Raw genomic sequence first — 18560 nt, forward strand, 5'->3', positions numbered from 1 at the left:
CCACTCAGGTTGCAAATGCAGTCATTCAGCCTAGGGCTGACTCAGCCAGCCTCCCGGGGAATCCCCAGCCCCTGTCACTCTCAAACCAGACAGTCAATACACAAACAGGCCAAGGCACACAGAAGGGTCAGACAAGAGAACAGCAACTTTCTAAAAGTGCTGTTCTCAAACACAGGATTTAAAAACAACCTTTCCTAAAAGATGTGTTATTAAATTCTGATTTCAGGGATACTAGACTCTTTTGTCCTATATTGTTCCTATGGGAAGAAATCCTGGTAGCCACTGTAGCCGGCATCCCCATGTTAACCTATGGAGCAAGATAGCCTTACAATAGTGAAAAACGAAAATGGCTGCCTTTCACTACCAGAGCATGTCACCTGCACCAGTACATGCTCTACCTTTCACATACACTGCACCCTGCCCAGGGGGGGTACCTTGGGCCTTCCATAGGGGTGACTAATGTGCACAAAAAGGGAAGGGGTAGGCCTGATCAGTGGGGACACTGACCAGGAGGACACAGCAGTTCCTAGACTGCACACAGGCACTGCAGTGGAAGGCCCGAGACACCATTTTAGAGCTACTCATGTGGGTGGCACAATCAGTGCCGCAGGCCCACTAGTAGCATTTGTCATCACCAGCCCTGGCACACCCCGTGCACTTTACTAGGGACTTTGTGGTGATACAAATATGCCAAACGGGTATATCTAATCATGATAACAATTTACATAGGGAGCACTTATACTCTGGCACTGATCAGCAGTGGCAGAGTGTCCAAAGCATCTAAACCAGCAAAACGAAATCCAGCACAGCATCAAAAATACAGGAGGTAGAGGTAAAAAGATAGGTGGAAACCACGCCAAAGATGCCAGGTCTAACAACCCTCAATCTGCAATGGACCTTCAATATATTCTTTGACTGTAGATTTATTACGGTAGACAGTCAATGTCCCATCTTTAGCAGTGGTTATTAAGCGGGCCTTTAATGCTTTTTTAGAGACAGAGGCACATTTTTCTGGGGATACAAATAAGCTTCTGAGATCAAGAGTATATAAAGTATCTTTCACATACTTTAACCATAAAATATTATCCCTATGCTCGAGGGATAAGCAATCCCGTATTATTTGTTGCTTAAGTTACACTGTGTCTCTACACCATACTGAGTTCCATAAAAGAATAGGTGCAACATTTATCCAATCAGTTATGTAAGTGATGCCTAATTCTTCATGTAGATTAAAATTAGAACAACCAATTGGGAGACTCATCATTGATTTCCAAAACAAATCCTCTGTTGTTTGTATCCTCTTTACTGTAACATGGACCCACACCCCTCCACCATACGTAGCTATTGTCCTAGATTTCTCCCCATAAACCTTTCTTAAAAAATCTAGGTTTCTCGTTCCCAGCTTATTTGAAAATGAGCGTATTGCATTTGTACTTTTCTCCAACAAGACCACACGATTCACTACCATATTCCTCTAAGAGGTCTGAGAATCAAGCGTGACTCCTAGATATGAGAAGGACTCTGTTTGTGTCACTTTACGTTTTGAGATAAAAAAAAGAAGGAGGTTTGCTCAGCTTTGGCCCTGTAATTAAAACAAATGACTTAGATTAATTTGTCTGGAGATCAAGGCCTTTCATAAATCCACATAGGTATTTAACAATTTTTGTAGGATTTTTCTTGTTCGTGCAATTAAAACTGCATTGTCTGCATATAATAAAATTGGCATATGCAACTTTCCTATTCTTGGCACATCTATATTTGAATCTAACAATTTAGACTCTCTCCCGTTAGTATAAGCGAGAATAAAAAAGGGGCGAGAACGCACACTTGGCGAACTCCTCTTTTTACAGGAAACCCCCTAGTACATTTTACCTGTGACCCATACATGACACATGCTTCAGCTCTTGAATAGAATCGTCTAATGAATTTGATCACTGCCTGATCTACCCCATTTCCCTCATAATTCTCCACAGCTGTGGATGAGACACATAATCAAAAGCCGCGCTAAGATCGATAAAGGCTAGATATAAATTTCCCTGCTTTGCGTAGGTATACTTTGCTATGAACAAACTCAAATTCAGGCATTGATCTTGAGTGCCTCTCCCTTTTCTGAAACCGTATTGTGCTGGTATCAAAATCTTATTAGTCAAAGCCCACGTCTCAAGTCGATTCAATACCCATCAATTTTACTGTGCTATCTAAGAGAGAAATAGGTCTAAAGTTCCTAGGGTCTTGCTTATCTCCTTTTTTCAAAATTGGTACTAAAATGGCCTTAAACCAAGAGGCAGGAGGTCCCTCTCTTGCTAAAGAGTTAAAAATATTAGTAAGCAGAGGACTCCATAAATCAGGGCAATCTGTAAAAAAGTCTATTGGAGCGCCATCAAAACCTATGCTTTATTACTTGTACATTGCTACATTCCAAGCATACTTCCCCTATATTAATAGTAAGAATAGTGCTAGAGGATGGGATCAGCTCTACATCCATTAGCACAGCGTTTACAGGTGGGGCATTAAAAATATTACTGAAGTGCGCCACCCAAGAGTCCTCGTCCACATGCGTATCCAAATTCGGCTCACAGTTTGATTTTAAAAATGGGGCGTTTAATCGTTAACCAAAAATCCCTTACATTATTTGTGATGGATGCAACCAATAATTTATCCCAAGTTTCAATTTCTTTAACCTGCTCTTCCTCGCCACCGTGTAAGTTAAGCGGGCCTGCTTTACAAATTGGAGGTTTTTAGGTACGGTCTTAAGTAATCGGCGTAGGCTAAAATGTGCTTTAGTGCAATCACGATCGAACCACTAGGGTCCCTTAGGTTTGCATTTCCATTTTAAGGGAGATTCCTTTTTACTTCTCGCAAAATAGTTTCAAAAGCCTTAGTGATGGACCCTGGGTCCTGATTTGAGTCAAGACATATTTCTCTTTCTTTCATTGAGTTTGAAACTACATGAGGAATAACAACAGCCTTATCAATATTCCCCCACTTCAATGTTATCCCATTCTTTTTCGCTATATAGGGTTTCATATGTGACAAAGTGGAGCCAAAAATACCCGTGCAGTTCACATGCCATGTTATAGCTGCATGGTCACTGAAGCCCAGGAATTCAACTTTCCTGTTGTTGAGCTTTTCACCCAGTCTAGCTGAGGCTATTATAACATCAATTGAGGAACAACATGTAGAGGAGCAAAAGGTATTTAGCGGAAGACCTGTTGATTCAGATCGTGGGTTCATGATCTCCAAATCTTTTAGAAAAATGCATTTCCCATGAGCGTTATGAGAAAAATGCATATTTGATTCTCCATCTTCATCTACAAATCCACACATTGGGGTTAATGCAGCAGGACAATGATGTACGTTAAAGTCTCCTATCCAAAAAACCATTGGTTCCTTTGTGCTTAGCCCTATTATCTTATTCATATATTCCTCCACTATTGCAACAACTTTAAACATTTCACTTCCAAATGAGTTATTATAAAAATTAATCAATAATATAGTGTTGCCATCAGACCCTTTAGAGGGAAACATATTAAAACATTGACAATCATTATGAGAAGGTAAAACTTCAAATTTCAAAGTGTTCTTTAAAAAATTTGTAGTGAAGCCTGAACCTAGTTGTGTTCCCAGTTATGTTAGCATGAGCTTATTAGAAGTTTGAACGCCATTTTATATTTCTGCCGCTTTTGCACACAACACTACATATAATTGTTGTTGTAAGTTAGGCTACATGAAATGCTTTACATGAGAAGAGCTTGTCTTCGACATCCCTAGACTTGCATCGTGGCCTTAGTCTGCACAGTGAGTGCTGAAGCCATCAAGGTTATCATAACATAGAAACTGTTTTTCGTACTGATCGGCTAACAGTCTTAGACACAACAAATGGGAGCTGCAGGCCAGCCGAGATCCTGGCGCCTTTATTATCACACTGCAGTCATGATTTTAGACACTTGGAAGATTTTCGGTTTCCAGTGATGCAGAGAGCCTTGGCTGATCCTGATGTGATACACTCTTGCTGAGCTGAGAGGTAATGGGGTCCCCCAAGCAAGCCTAAGAGACCTTCTTTAGTTTATAAGACTTACTGGCAGATGCATCAAAGAAAATACCGGGAGCAAACGGGCAGATTCTCAGAATCTGTCCGTTTGCTCCCGGTATTTTTGCATTTGGGATGCATCATCCCAAATGCAGAAATCGCAATTTAAGGAATCTCTAAATAGCGATTCCTTAAATTGCTCTTGCATTTAAGGAATCCCAAAATGAGATTCCTTAAATGCAATGCATGAAACCCAAAAAAATAGCGAATTCGCTAATAGGGAGAGCAAATTACCATGAAGTTGAACTTCGTGGTAATTTGCTAAAACTTTGAAAAATGCACTTTTGTGCACTTTTCAAGTTACATGTTGCGCACACACATGCCCTTAGGGCATGTGTGTGTGTAACATTTGTGCGCAGGTCCATTTCAGGGGTGCAACAGGGTGTCCTTTGGACACCCTGGCACCCTTGAAATAGCAAAACATTAGCGATTCGGTAATAGCTAATCGCTAATAAGGAATGGCTTTCCCATTCATTCCTATGGGCCTTTAGGCCCATAGGAATGAATGGGAAAGCCATTCCTTATTAGCGATTAGCTATTACCGAATCGCTAATAAGGAATATGTAGGAATCGCTAATAACATTGCGATTCCTACATGCATCCCGTTTTGCGAGTCTTTAATAGCGATTCCTTAAAATTCGCTATTAAGGACTCGCAAAAGAGGACAATGATGCATCTGCCAGATAGTTCCTAGCTAGGGAGGGTGATTCACTAGGCGCTATTGTACCTGTTTTCATCATCATAGTAATATGATTTCGCCTTTTGTGTAATATGTCTGCTTATGTTAGCAAAGATACTGCACCTTAGAGAACGTCGTTAAAGTAAATATTTTAACTTTACCCTTGTCTCTTTTTTACTCCTGTTGTGGACTGGTATGAGAGTATAACAAAAGAGTGTTCTTACATCCCACCATTCCTGAGCTTATCCTAGGTCGCATGTTCTGGGTTGTCTAATCATTGGTTGCTTTGCTATAGGACGAAGAGCTAATGTGACAATGATGCTAGCTGGTTGGGGTTTTCTAGGCACTAGGGTGAGTTTTTGGTACACCACATTTCACTGAGGTCCTGGGTCTCTGTGCACAGTTCTGTGTAGGAGCAGAATCCTTGCGATATGGCACACCTAACGTTGTGGTCTTATAGTGAGACTCTCGAGTAGTGCTTGTATCAGTCCACGACCCCCTCACTATTGTTTCCGGTTGACAATGGTGACGGATAAACCTACCTATAATTAAATAGGTCTTTTCAAGCTTGATACATTATAAACGGTTTCTGTTTGAATTGCTACCCAGTTGTGCTTTATTACATTGCATTGTTCTCTTTTCTTTCTGTGTCATAATGGCAGTTGATATCCCAGTGTACCGTTGTTTGGCTGTACGCAATCATTTGCAGGGTTTCACCGTTGACCTAGAAGGCATGGCAGTGGTTTTTGTAGTAGAGGCAGACGCAGCACACCCATTTGAGCTTTTCTACTCGTGGGTTACGTGTCCTGCGGTTAATGCAGACACTAATGTGTTTCATACTTACACTCCCACTGCCCTGCCTGCGGAGTACACTCCTAATAGGACACAGGAGGTTCCGATTTCTGCTTGGCAGCACCGCGTTTGGTTTGATGGCGCCCTTTCCCACCCTCTTACACCAATTAGGTTAGGTCCTTTGTCCATTCCAGCCTCTTCTTGCCTGTTTTGGCTGTATTTACCCTGCACCCACGTGCAGGGAAATGTCCCTTACTTGAATTGAGGCCCCTTTATGTCTCTGCAGTAGCGGTTATTAGGGCTTTGGTTCATTATATTTCCCGCAACATTCCAGGTAGGGGTCCTGGCGTTTCGGCGCATCCAGTTGGGCTGAACGGGTTGAAGCTTAGTCCTATCATGGTTAATGCGGTTGTGGGCAAGCGTCCTCAAGATAAGGATGAAATGCCTTTCTGGCTTGCCGAGAAGTTTGACCAACTGGAGGCAGTATTTCCCAATACTACTCCTGTGGACAAACACAGGATTCTGACAATTAGTTTGCAGAAAGACAAGTGCCTGAAGTGACTGACTGTACTACATGGGGTATGATTTTTGCGGCAGTCTATAAGAGATGCTTCAGCACCCCGTCAATGTCTGTCCTTCCCTCTGTCATTAGGCATGTTCAGGATGAGCATGGGCCGAAGGCGGCTGTTGAATTGGGAATGAGACTCGTGGGAGTGTTTGACGTAGTTTCTGAACTTGTCCTTGCTAACGTTAAGGGAGATGCAGTAAGCTTCTAGGTGTCGAATGCTTTTGTGATGTCCCCGATGCAGAGAAACCCCGTCAGTTACCGAGAATTATCACGGCGGCTTATAAAACCGTTGGCCGTAATAGTCTAGTTGTTAAGCCTTTTGCCAAGATAGCGCAATAGCAAACGCAGGCGGCGAAGTCTGACAAAGATGATCGCCCCAAGGGTCCTAAACAGACTTGGACCAACAATAAAAAACAGGGGAAAAAACAACAGAAACAGGGGTATCATTCCTCCTCGCCAGTACCTGTTGCATCATAGAGGAAGTGTGTTGCCACTGCCGCTGTTCGCCGTCAGAGGGTGTTGTCACATCAAAGGAGAAACGTGTCGCAGGGCTGTCGCATCATTGGGGAAGCGTGTCCCAGGGCCTGTCGCTGCTTGGAAAACTACCAAATTTGCCGCACAGCCGTCTGGCGTGCACTCATCGCATCCACGTTGTCGCATTGCAGTAAAGTCGCTATTGTTTCACACCGCACCGTATCATCGCAACACAATGCATCGAGGCGCCATCTTGACGCATCGGCGCGCAGCAAGAATCAACGCATCGCCTTCTCTGCACCCCTTTTGTTTTTGTGTTACGCATCCCAGGTACTTTAAAACTAAAGTGTCGAATTTATCATCTACAAGTTTATTTTTGCAACAACCCTTTTTAAAGACATTCTACTGAGTTTCTGTATGTTGGATTTGTTGTCTTTTTGGTCTTGTTTAGTTTAGATAAAGATATTTTATTTTTCTAAACTGGTTTGGTGTCCATTTGTGGTGTTTTCACTGTGTTACTGAGAGTGTTGGTACAAATACTTTACACATTGCCTTTGGGATTAGCCTGTCTGCTCATGCTAAGCTACCAAGGGGGTGAGCAGGGGTTATCTAAAGTGTGTATCCCCGTTGCCCTGACTAGAAGAAGGGCTCCCTATTTGGTCAAAGGTACCTACTTCTGCCAACTAGAGAACCCCATCCAGTGCTTAATTTGTAAAAAAAAATGCCAGGCCTCTATTGAGCAAGACATTTCCTCTTGCACTGCCCATTGCTGCATAAGTAATAAGTCACACTCCTACAAGTATGAGAATTCTGACAATTTTAGGCCCCCAAAGTTAATAGAATGGCTTTGGCAGCAGGTATTGCTCATTCTTAATGTATACTGAATTAATAAACAACAGTTGTTGTGCTCATCTCTGAATTTAATAAAACAGATCAACTGTGTGGCAGACTGTCATAGGTGCTGGTGCTGACAATTAAGTGCTGGTGCTGAGCACCGGAAACCATCTGCTCAAATTAAGCACTGGAAATTCCAAGGCTCTACGGAAACACACTTGCCGCGAGTCACCAAAGGTATAACCTCTGGGGCTCTGATTATGATTTGCATGCTATTGAAGAGGATTTACTGCACAGTAATTTACTTGCGGCATAATTGCCCTTGTACAGTGGGTGGAGTAGGGAAGTAAAAGGAAGGTTTTTTCTACCTGGCGGAAGCATTGTATTCTTACTCCATTAAAAAAAAGCACAATAAAACTTGGCTCTGCTGCAGCCAAAGACTCAGGTAGTTTTCCAGATGGTTTTACCTGCCGGAGAAATTGGGTTCTTCCGCAACCAGTAAAACCAAGAAAAACGTAAACAGTAGTAATCAGGCAGAGCTAAATTCATACATAAAACGATGGATCAATTTTGCTCGCTTGACTGTTAATTGGACCCAGGATGATGTCATACTCTCAGCAGCACTGAGTGATTGGCCTTTGTGATTAATCAACAGTTGCCCCTTAGTTTTGAAGAGCTGATTCAGTTGTTTGATGAAGGAAACTTGTTGAGGAAAGGAAGTCATCTAGGAACCTAGCCCAGGGCAGATCCTGCAGATGTGATTGCTGAAATTGCCTGATTGAATATTGAGTGAATGCAGTTGAAAAGTGCAAAAAAAGAGTGAATACAGTTCACAGATGTTCTTCTCTGCTGGTGAACTGAACTACACAAGACGTGTTTCCACTCCACAGTGGAACTTTGTGTGCTCACCATTTGCTTAATCGCACAGACATCCTTGCACCATCTCTTCTCCAGGCATGATGTCATCTTGAGGCCACAGAGTAAATCCTGGGTTCAAAGGAAGTGTTTATTTCAAGTAACAGCTGTTTCTGGAGCATGCCACTGTCTGGAGACTGCAATCAACCCCCCAAGCACTGTAGACACATGCATCACAAATAGGTCCCTTCTACAGTGGACATTGGTAGGTGGACACAGCAGCGGCGGCTCCTACATAATGGCATAGGAGCGTCACCCCACCTGCCGGCGGCTGAAAAAATGAAAAATAAAACAATAATGAACCTTTGTTTATCATTGTTTAAGTTTTCTCGCGGAGCCGAGGCTTGGGGGAGGGGCCAGGGTGATGACAGGCTGGAGAGGGTGTATTGGGCACTGCTACTCAGAGTTCATTTTAAAGCACTCTGTATCACACATGAGATGCTTACAGGCATCGGCCCAGGAATCCTGAGTGATCTATGCGCCCATTAGGTACCTTCACGAGCGCTGTGCTCGGCGGATCTGCTACTTGCAAGAATTCCACGAATGCAAAGGACCAGATCAGGTGGTTGATCTTTCAAATGGCCGGCTCCCGCTTAATGGAACTCCCTCCCTCTACATATCCATAGCAATCCTGATCACCTGGCCTTCAGAAGGCTGGTAAAGACCTGGCTTTTCTCCCACTGCTAATTCTCTGCCTTGCTTCCTTACGCTGTGCTCTGCTTCAGTGCTCGGTCGCCTCATTGCTGGGGCAGCCATGCGCTATACAAGTATTCTAATCTAATCTAATCATGGCATGCGCACTGAAGCTCTCTTCAACCCCAGGTGCGTTGCCAGGATGGAGAGAGAAGGCACAGGCTCCCAGTCTAACTGAAAGCACAAAACATCAGCATTCAGGCCAATTGTGATGCTGCTTTCAGCAGCATGAAAGCAGCAACAGGATTGGCCGCAGTGCACTCTGGGAGTTTGTGCCTGAAAAAGCAAGGGGGGCGATGTGGCAAGCAGGTGTTTTAAAAAAAAATATTATTATTATTCCCACCTGTTCTCCACCTCCTCCCTGCCCTGCAAATCTGCGGCTGCCCGAGGCCACCCGGTGGCCATCAGGAGGGCGGCACCGTAGTTACAGAGGGCCTCCCCCCTACCCTCTGTCTTGCCTGGCCACTCACTCCTCTGGGTGTAGGAGGAGTCCCGGCAGGGAGAGGGCTGGGCCAGTGACGTGCGCCCGGGGCGGTAGGCAGGGGGAGGGGTATTTAAGTTCCCCTCGCCATTTTAGATGCCTCTTTGCCGCCCCGGACGCCTCCAGACGCTACTAGGACACTCTTTTTGCAACTTTCACCGGTAAGTGCAGGCCTAGCTGGCCGGTACCCCCCCCTCCGCCTACTCCCTCTTTGTAGAGTTTGAGCGAGGCTAGGCGGCCTGCTTAGTTAGCAGGCCGCTGTGGAGGTGGGGGTGCCAGACTTCACCGTGTTCGCTGAGGGGTCCCTGGGGGTTGCTAGGGCGTTCGGGGTAGGGCGGGCGCTCACCATTCTGAGCGCCTCGCTGGTCGGTATCGGGGGTCATCGGTGTGAGCAAGTTACAAGTTGATCGTTTCCCCCACGGGTGGCCTCGCTCCTGCGGGAGTCTACACGCTGCTGGGGGTTGGGTGGTTGGTCCATGGCACCCGAACAATCAGCTCGCGGTGCATGATGGTGTGGTCTTTGTCTGCCACGACATGCGAGCACCTTGGGTCTGGATGTGTGCCCCCCCATACAACCCCCCCCCCCCCTTTTTCGGTCACAACAGTATTTATGGCGGTGCTCGATACACTGCTTTAATAGGGGGCACGGGGCCAATTGGGATCAAGGGAAGCTCAGAGTTATGTGGACAAAATGCCTTTTCCACACGTTATGGTTATCAACATGGTATAGAAACTATCGGTAGTTGCAGGCAAAGTCAAGGAATGGGCGGCACGCCAATGTAAAGGGCGGAAAGGGACAGTATGTTCAGTACAGGCATTGTAATTTCAGCATAGAATTTTCGTTGCTTGTGCTCATGGTCTCTTCTGTTTCAGGTGTAGAAGGAGGTGACGTGCTGGGTGTGCAGGGACACACAGTAATTAACAAAAGTACAGGTAATGCGGGTGAAGTTGGGCCTAAGGTGTAGGTGCAATGGGACCATCAGGTGGCGCCCAGTTACCGACCATGTGAGATGTGTGGTATAGTGTTCATCTAGCAGGCCATGGCTGTTTACACATCGGCACACAAGGTCTCAGCGTCATATTCATGGATTCCTTTTCCTTTCAGACACCTGTCGTACCAAAACATTCGCATACGCATCTGCACTGCATTCTAGTGAGACATTTCTAGAGGTATGTATCATTGCTCACGGGGTTAGCTCAAGGCGGCAGGAACAGGAAGCGACTGGGGTGATTCTCATTGAATGGGGGGTAGGCCGGTGGTTTTTATCACCAGCTAGGGTTGTCCTTGCTCTAGGCCGCACACCGTTATCCCTATATCAAGCTCATGGAGCCTTTCTTTTTCAGGATCCGAGCTTGAAGAGACGGAATGGATAGCCAGGGATCCCCCCCGCTCTTCTCCCAGATGTCCCAAGTTGACGAGTCTCAAGCAGGACTTTCTCAGGATACACAAATGAAGGCACTCATGGACCTGATAAAGGCCAAAGGGGTGGCTTGGGCCAGTGAGCGGTTGAGTGATAACGGTCCAGGGGATTCCGGGGTTGTCTTGTCGCCACCAGCGGCAGAACCCGAGATAACAGAGGACATGTCAACCACGAGGTCCAAGAGATTGAAGAGGCCCACATGCAAAGACTTTCCAGCGGAACCGGCTCCTGCCAAAAGCCGCACTACCGAGCCAGTCAGGAATGTGATAGTCCATGCAGCGGCGTCCCCTCCCACTGTGGTCAGCGCTTCCCCCCCCCCAGGGCAGCGGTGGCCCCACCCACGAACTTTGCTACACATGACGAGTTGGGTAAGCTCACCAGCACCCTCACAGACTTTATGGCTGAGATTAGAGCAAGACTAAAGACAGCTGGGCAGCAGGCAGGCGACGAAAATATGGTTGCGGGGGGCGGGATAGGGGCACCAGCACCTGCTCCTGTGGTAGTAGCAGAGGCAAATTTTACACAAGTGTGGGGAAGCGAAATTTCACAAGTAGGAACCGGCAGAAGCAACGTCGCGGTTCCCCAGCGAGCAGTCCTACCGGCCCCTCCGCCCCCTGCCGAGCAGCAAAGCGAAGCGCTAGCGCCCCTCACTTCAGCATTGTCTCCTCCTGCCCCCGCCGTACAAGCGCCTCCCGCGCCACCTGTAGCATCCACCCCTGTGGCAAGCACATCATCGCCCAGCGTGCCAGCAGCACCACAAATGTCCATGGCTCCCATGCTTTCAGGGAAATGCTCTTTAGCTTGGCAGGTGCCCCAGGCGGCAAAGGAAGGCATCTGGCGTAGGGAATTTATTGATATTTTCTCCCTCCTCATGATCGGGGCCGATGGGGTGGACATTAGGAAGATGGGGGCTAAGGATGAGGAGAAGAAGGTACGCTATCAGGCCTGGCCTGAGAAATCTATCAAGAATTGGAGGCAGGCATTCTCTATCTTAGCCGCAGTCATCACAGAGCGTTTCCCAGAGCATGCGCAGGGCCTGTTTCAATACGCAAGCGTCATCACTGATGAGGCAGAATCGAGCGGGGGCATGGGTTGGTAAAAGTACGACTGCGAATTTAGAAAAAAGATGGCAGTGTGTCCCGAACTGGATTGGGATCAAATGGAGGTTAGGCTATGGATGCAGTACATGGGCAAGGGTAAGGCGGAAGTCACTGCTAAAGCCAGCTCCGTTGATAAGAAAGTGGAGGCAGGGAAAGGCCAGAGACAAGACAAAAAAGGTCATTTCAAACAGTCCTTTCGGGGGGGCGAGGAGGAGGTGCTTACAACAGGGGTGGCAAAAGATCCTTCGTTGGAACTTGCAGGTTGTTTAATGCGGGGAACTGTACATGGGGCAAGGCTTGTAGATTCGCTCACACATGCAGCAAGTGCAGCGGCGCCCATCCTGCCTCGTCATGCGACAAGCGGGATTCAGCTGGGGGCCAGCAGAAACAAGAAAAGTAACAGCCCGACAATTCCTTTCCAGCCCATTCTCCATTGCCAACCGACCCGTCTCCTGCGCCTCCACATGACCCTGTGTTGCAACTCGACATGTCAGCCGTCACTTCTGTTTGGGTTACCACAACTGTTTGTTCCCTCCATTCGAAAGGCCCTTCCCCAATTGTTATTCCCAACCTCCTGCCCCTTCTGAGGATGTATCCCAATGCGAAAGACAGGGCTACATTGTCGGAAGGGTTTTTAGAAGGTTTCAAAATCCCTTACTTGGGGCCGAGGGTCAGCAGGGACGCAGAGAATCTGAAATCAGCTAGGGACCTCCCCGAGGTAGTGTCGGAGAAGAGCCGAAAAGAACTGGCTTTGGGGAGGGTTGCAGGCCCGTTTGACCTCTCCCCCTTCCGGATTTCGTGGTGTCCCCCGTAGGAGTGGTCCCTAAGAAGGAACAGGGGGCTTTTAGGCTCATCCATCACCTATCCTTCCCGGAGGGGGACTCTGTTAACTCTTGGTTGGATGAGGGGGCATGTTCTGTATTTTACTGTTCACTAGACGTGGCCATAGACATCATCAGGAGAGCAGGGAGGGGGGCGTGGTTGGCGAAGGCCGACATTGAGGCAGCATTCAGACTCTTGCCGGTTCACCCTGAGAGCCATCACCTGCTGGGTTTCAAGTGGGGAGGCCAGTATTTCTTTGACAAGTGCATGCCCATGGGCTATTCTGTATCCTGCGCATTCTTCGAGGCATTCAGCTCTTTCTAGCAGTGGTCACTCTCGGTGAGATATGAGGTCAGGGCGGTGACTCACTACCTGGGCGATTTCTTATTCATTGGGAGGGAAGGTACTGAGGAATGCAGCAAAGGGCTTTCATGCTTCATGGATCTGGCAAGACACCTTGGTGTACCTTTGGCTCCAGGCAAGACCGAGGGCCCGGCACAGATTCTCATGTTTCTGGGCATCGAGCTAGACACAGTTAATGGGGTGTCAAGACTCCCTGCCGGGAAGGTGCAGGACCTGCAACGGGACATCCGCGATCTGCTGGGGAGGAACAAGGCACCGCTGGGCGTCATCCAGAGCCTCCTTGGCAAACTCAACTTCGCGGCACGTGTCATCCCTGCGTGCCGGGTCTTTGCTAGGCGATTAGCTAGGGCAACTGCAAAAGTAGTCAAACGCCACCACTTCGTGAAATTGTCAGCGGGCTTGAAGCAGGACTTGAAAATGTGGGGGAGTTCCTGGATGACTTCAACGGCACGGTCATCTGGAGGGCACCTTGGGCTGACAGTCCTGAACTCAGTATGTTCATGGATGCATCAGGCAGGGAGGGCTTTGGTGCAATTCTGGGCGAACAATGGTGTGCGCAAGAATGGCCCAACGCCTGGCGCAAGCGAGGCATCACTGCCAACATCACAGTTTTGGAGCTCTTCCCTATTGTCATTGCTCTGCATCTCTGGCCCGGCCTTTTGTCCGACAGAAAGGTCCTCTTTTGGTCGAACAACATGGCGGTTGTCCAAGCTATCAATGGGCAGACGGCCAGTTGCCCGTTGGTCCTCTCCCTGCTGAGGAAGTTAGCGAGAAGGAGCCTGCGCTGCACCATGGAGTTTAGGGCGCGACACATTCCTGGGGTCATTAACGTTGCAGCTGATGCTCTTTCTCGTTTCCAGTGGGACCGTTTCCGTGCGGCCTGCCCGCAAGCGAGAAAGAAGATGACCCCCTTCCCACCGGCACTATGGCGCATCTTGGAGTGGAGCAAGAATTGAGAGCAATGGGGGAGAGAGCATTGGCGCCAGGTACCTGGCGATTTTCAACGAGGCAGTCATAGGCATGGGATTGGCGGGAGTACCCCTTGTAGACAAAGTACAGGCTTTCACTGTCTGGGCAAAGAAGCAGGGCAAATCTCACTCCTGGATTTGTTGCCACTTAGCCGCTGTTAGCAATGATGCCAAGCTGAAGGGTTTGAGTGATCCAGCCCAGTCCTTCATCATCAGGGCAGCCCTAAAGGGGTGGGCAAGGGACGAACCTAGGACTCCGGACAATAGAGCCCCCATTGATTTTCGCACTCTGCAGTCTATGCTGGTGGCGTTGCAAGCCGTGGCACACTCTCATTTCGAATCCTCTTTGTTTGCGGCAGCTTTCTGCCTAGCTTTCTTCGGAGCTTTTCGTAGTAGCGAGCTGGTTGCACGATCCAAGAGTGACATTTCAGGGGATGCTCTGGGCAGGGATGACGTCAATGTAGACACCAACCTGACTATCACGCTCAGGAAGTCAAAGACAGATCAGGCTAGGAAAGGGGTTGTCATTTTGCTGGCTCCATTAGAGGACCAGATAGGTTGTCCAGTCTCAGCGGTCCGTGCCTACCTCGCCCTTCGACCAACAGCAGCAGGTTACCTCCTCATGCATGAGGATCTAAGCCCGCTCACCAGGTACCAGATGGACAAAATTATGATTGTCTCTCCAGAGCAGGTTTTGTAAATAAGGGAAAGAAGTTCTCCAGCCATTCTTTTCGAATAGGGGCGGCCACTGCGGCTTCCTGCGCTGGCATGCCAGCGGCAAGCATACAAAAAGTTGGGCGCTGGGAATCCCTTTGTTATAAGCGTTACATACGTCCATAAGATATGGGTCGATTTTAAGTTTGCAGTGATGGTCTAAGTGATATTTTCGTGTGCAGTGTTTGCTGTGTTGTACCATTTGTGTTAATAAAGAACAAAAGGTGAAATTGTGTCCTTTGTTTTAACAGGTTCAAGAGTGTGGGTTTTGGGGCATTCATCCGTCGCAAGGTTAGGCCGATGGGCGGCCATAAGGAACTGGATGCGCGTTTTCTCCAACACGAAGTGCATGTGGATGGGTTTCCCTGGCATGCGCTGGACTTGCCTTTTGCCTAGGCTCAAAGACTCCCTAGCTTCAAGGGGGGCACCTCCCCATCATCTGGTCATCCACCTGGGGGGCAATGACATCACCAACCTGGGAAGGTCAACACTTTTGCAAAAAATGAAAGTGGACCTGGGAGAAGTTTGCAGATTAATGGGAAGTTGTGAAGTATGGTGGTCCGAATTGGTACCACGCAGGATATGGCAGGGCGCTAAGTCAGGCGAAGCAATGGAGAAGTCAAGGAGGAGAATGAACGGCGACATGCGTAAATTCACCTTGCAGAGGGGCATTGGTTTCATCAGGCATGAAATGATTCAGGACAAGATAAAAGGTTACTTTGAACCTGATGGTGTCCACCTTTCTCCAGTCGGTATGGACCTGTTTCTATTGGACTTACAGGAAGCACTGCAGTGCAAAGGCTGCAAATAGTATAGGAAGTTAGGTGGTAGGGGGCACCCGCGGCGGCAGTTGCCGCCGGCCGGGCTGTGGCGGAGTTACAGGGCGATCCGGAAGCAGAGAGGTGCAGCACTGTACCTCAGCAGGCACATAGGGGTGCCAGAGCCTAAGACCTGGACCTCAGGGGAGGTCCGGGAACCTGTGTCGGCACCCCAGTAGTCCTTCGGGCGGTTGTGGGCCTGTGCAACCGGGGGCTTGCCTAACTGTGCTCCGTCCCACTCGGGGCGCGAGTAAAATAATTACCATTAGGGGCCACACTCAGGTGGTTCGCCACGATGCTGCTTGGCTCATCAGGCGGGCAGGTGGCGAGAATGCGGCCTGCCCTTGGATCGCCCGTTAGATAACCCATCATGATTACATAATGTTGTATGTAATAAACCTGCAGCAAGTTTTTCCCAACATAACACTTGTGTCTTGTGTGTTATTTGAGGGTTTGTAGGTGTGTTGTGGGGCGGGGGGGTCCTGTTGCCATGATGTAACTATGCGGCTGCCCGAGGCCACCCGGTGGCCATCAGGAGGGCGGCACCGTAGTTACAGAGGGCCTCCCCCCCGCGCCCTCTGTCTTCCTTGGCCACTCACTCCTCTGGGTGTAGGAGGAGTCCCGGCAGGGAGAGGGCTGGGCCAGTGACGTGCGCCCGGGGCGGTAGACAGGGCGAGGGGTATTTCAGTTCCCCTCGCCATTTTAGATGCCTCTTTGCCGCCCCGGACACCTCCAGATGCTACTAGGACACTCTTTTCCCTCCCTACCTCTTACCCTGAGTGTCAGCTGGGGGGAAATTGGTTGAACTTTATAATGTATCCTTTTTTTGGTTGCAGGCGGAGCTACAGGGCGATCTGGAAGCATAACCCGTGTCGGCGCCCCAGTAGTCCTTCGGGTGGTTGTGGGCCTGTGCAACCGGGGGCTTGCCTAACTGCGCTCCGTCCCACTAGGGGCGCAAGTAAAATAATTACCATTAGGGGCAGCACTCAGGTGGTTCGCCACGGTGCTGCTTGGCTCATCAGGCGGCGAGAATGCGGCCTGCCCTTGGATCGCCCGTTAGATAACCCATCATGATTACATAATGTTGTATGTAATAAACCTGCAGCAAGTTTTTCCCAACATAACACTTGTGTCTTGTGTGTTATTTGCGGGTTTGTAGGTATGTTTTGGGGCGGGGGGGTCCTGTTGCCATGATGTAACTATGTTAACAGCCAGGCAGCTACTGGGACACAGATGAGCTGTGCCGGGACCTCCGGGTAACATTTAGGGGGCGCATGGCATGTGACAGAAACCAAACCAAACATGGTTTGCAGAATACACTCCAGGCGTGGTGCACGAGTGTTTGGTGAAATAACTGAGATATAATTTTTTTCAGGCTAGCAACGCTCAATGGGCTGTAAGGGCTTCAGCCCTCCTCCCCTATGTGTTCCGTAGCCTAGGCTGCAGGCCTGCAGCTGTGTGGGTGTCTGTCCCAGGGAAAGTCCGGGAAAACTACAGATGAAGAAGAGAGCGTTTGAACAAACATTTTCTCCAACAGACCCCTTCAGCTTATCTTGCAACTGCAGTGTCCTTAAAGGAGGCGATAGGGGTCACAGATGAACCACAACACCCAGGACAAAAACCTCACAGTGGGGGTTCAAATGTGTATGGCAGTGTGCTTTACTGATCACTATTGTTTTAAAGAGAAGCAATGTGTGCTCTTTAACGCTCTATTTAAGGGACTGCGTCAACACTTCAAAAGCAATTTCTGCCGTCTTCCTCTGCTTTCAAGTAAACAAGGTAGAAGTAGCAAATTGTCTTGCTTTGGAATTGCATTTATATAGTGCTTACTACCCATATCATGAGTAATAAGCACTAAATAAATTCTAAAAAGGTAAAGAAATACATTTTGTCTTTTAAATGCAGCGACCAGACTCTTCTGCCAATAGCATCTTTCATGGTGGGGGGCTGGGGCTCAAAGGCATCATGGCGCTTTACACAAGCACCAGATTAAATAACACAAAATCAGATTTTTTTTAAGCACAGGCAGGATAAGTGATCTGCACAGGATCACAGGACACTGAGCTGACGCTGGGATTCAAACTACCCAGTTCCAAAGTCAGCAGCTCAGGCTGTTAGACCACATCTCGCTGTTGGACAGGCCCCAGGAAGGGCTCGCTCCCTCCCCGCATGACGAAGCCCGGACACCGGCTCTCCATGTGCTACCCACAGAAGCAACCCGCAACCTGTCCCCTACGGGACGCCTGCCCTCGAACATCTCTGTGTCACTGGCCCGGGCCACCGTCAGCACCATTGCCCGGGCCCAGCCGCCATCTTGGACACTGCACCACGAGGCCGCGTGGCCTCAGCTCGACCCCAACCCTGGGCCTGGCCAGGCCCCGACATCCCGGCGCCACCATCCACCCAGGTGGTGAACGGACCACTTGGCAGGTCAATGGGAGAGAGGAGTGTCGATGGCTCTCCCCCGCCAGGTGCCGATTGCCCCCAGCCTCCCCGGGCGCTGGCTCCACCCCCATGCTGGGTGTCTGGACTCCCTCATCCCGGACCTCCCGACCTCCAAGCGCGAGGGTCCGGACATCAAAGGGCGCCAGACCTATAACTGGGGCAGCTCCAGAGCAGGAAGGCAGTTGTATCCTGGAGTCGAGAGACACCGTGAAGAACTCATCCTTGACGGACTGCTGGCGCTGCCGCAGCCCTGCCTTGTGAACTGTCGTCCTGCCTGCTGGCGCTGCCGCGGCCTTCTGCAACCTTCATCCTCGTAGGGACCTGCTGGCGCTGCCGCGGCCCTCTGCAACCTCCATCCTCGTAGGGACCTGCTGGCGCTGCCG

The sequence above is a fragment of the Lissotriton vulgaris genome, unplaced genomic scaffold, assembly GCF_964263255.1.
Source record: "Lissotriton vulgaris unplaced genomic scaffold, aLisVul1.2 SCAFFOLD_324, whole genome shotgun sequence".
Lineage (NCBI taxonomy): Eukaryota > Metazoa > Chordata > Amphibia > Caudata > Salamandridae > Lissotriton > Lissotriton vulgaris.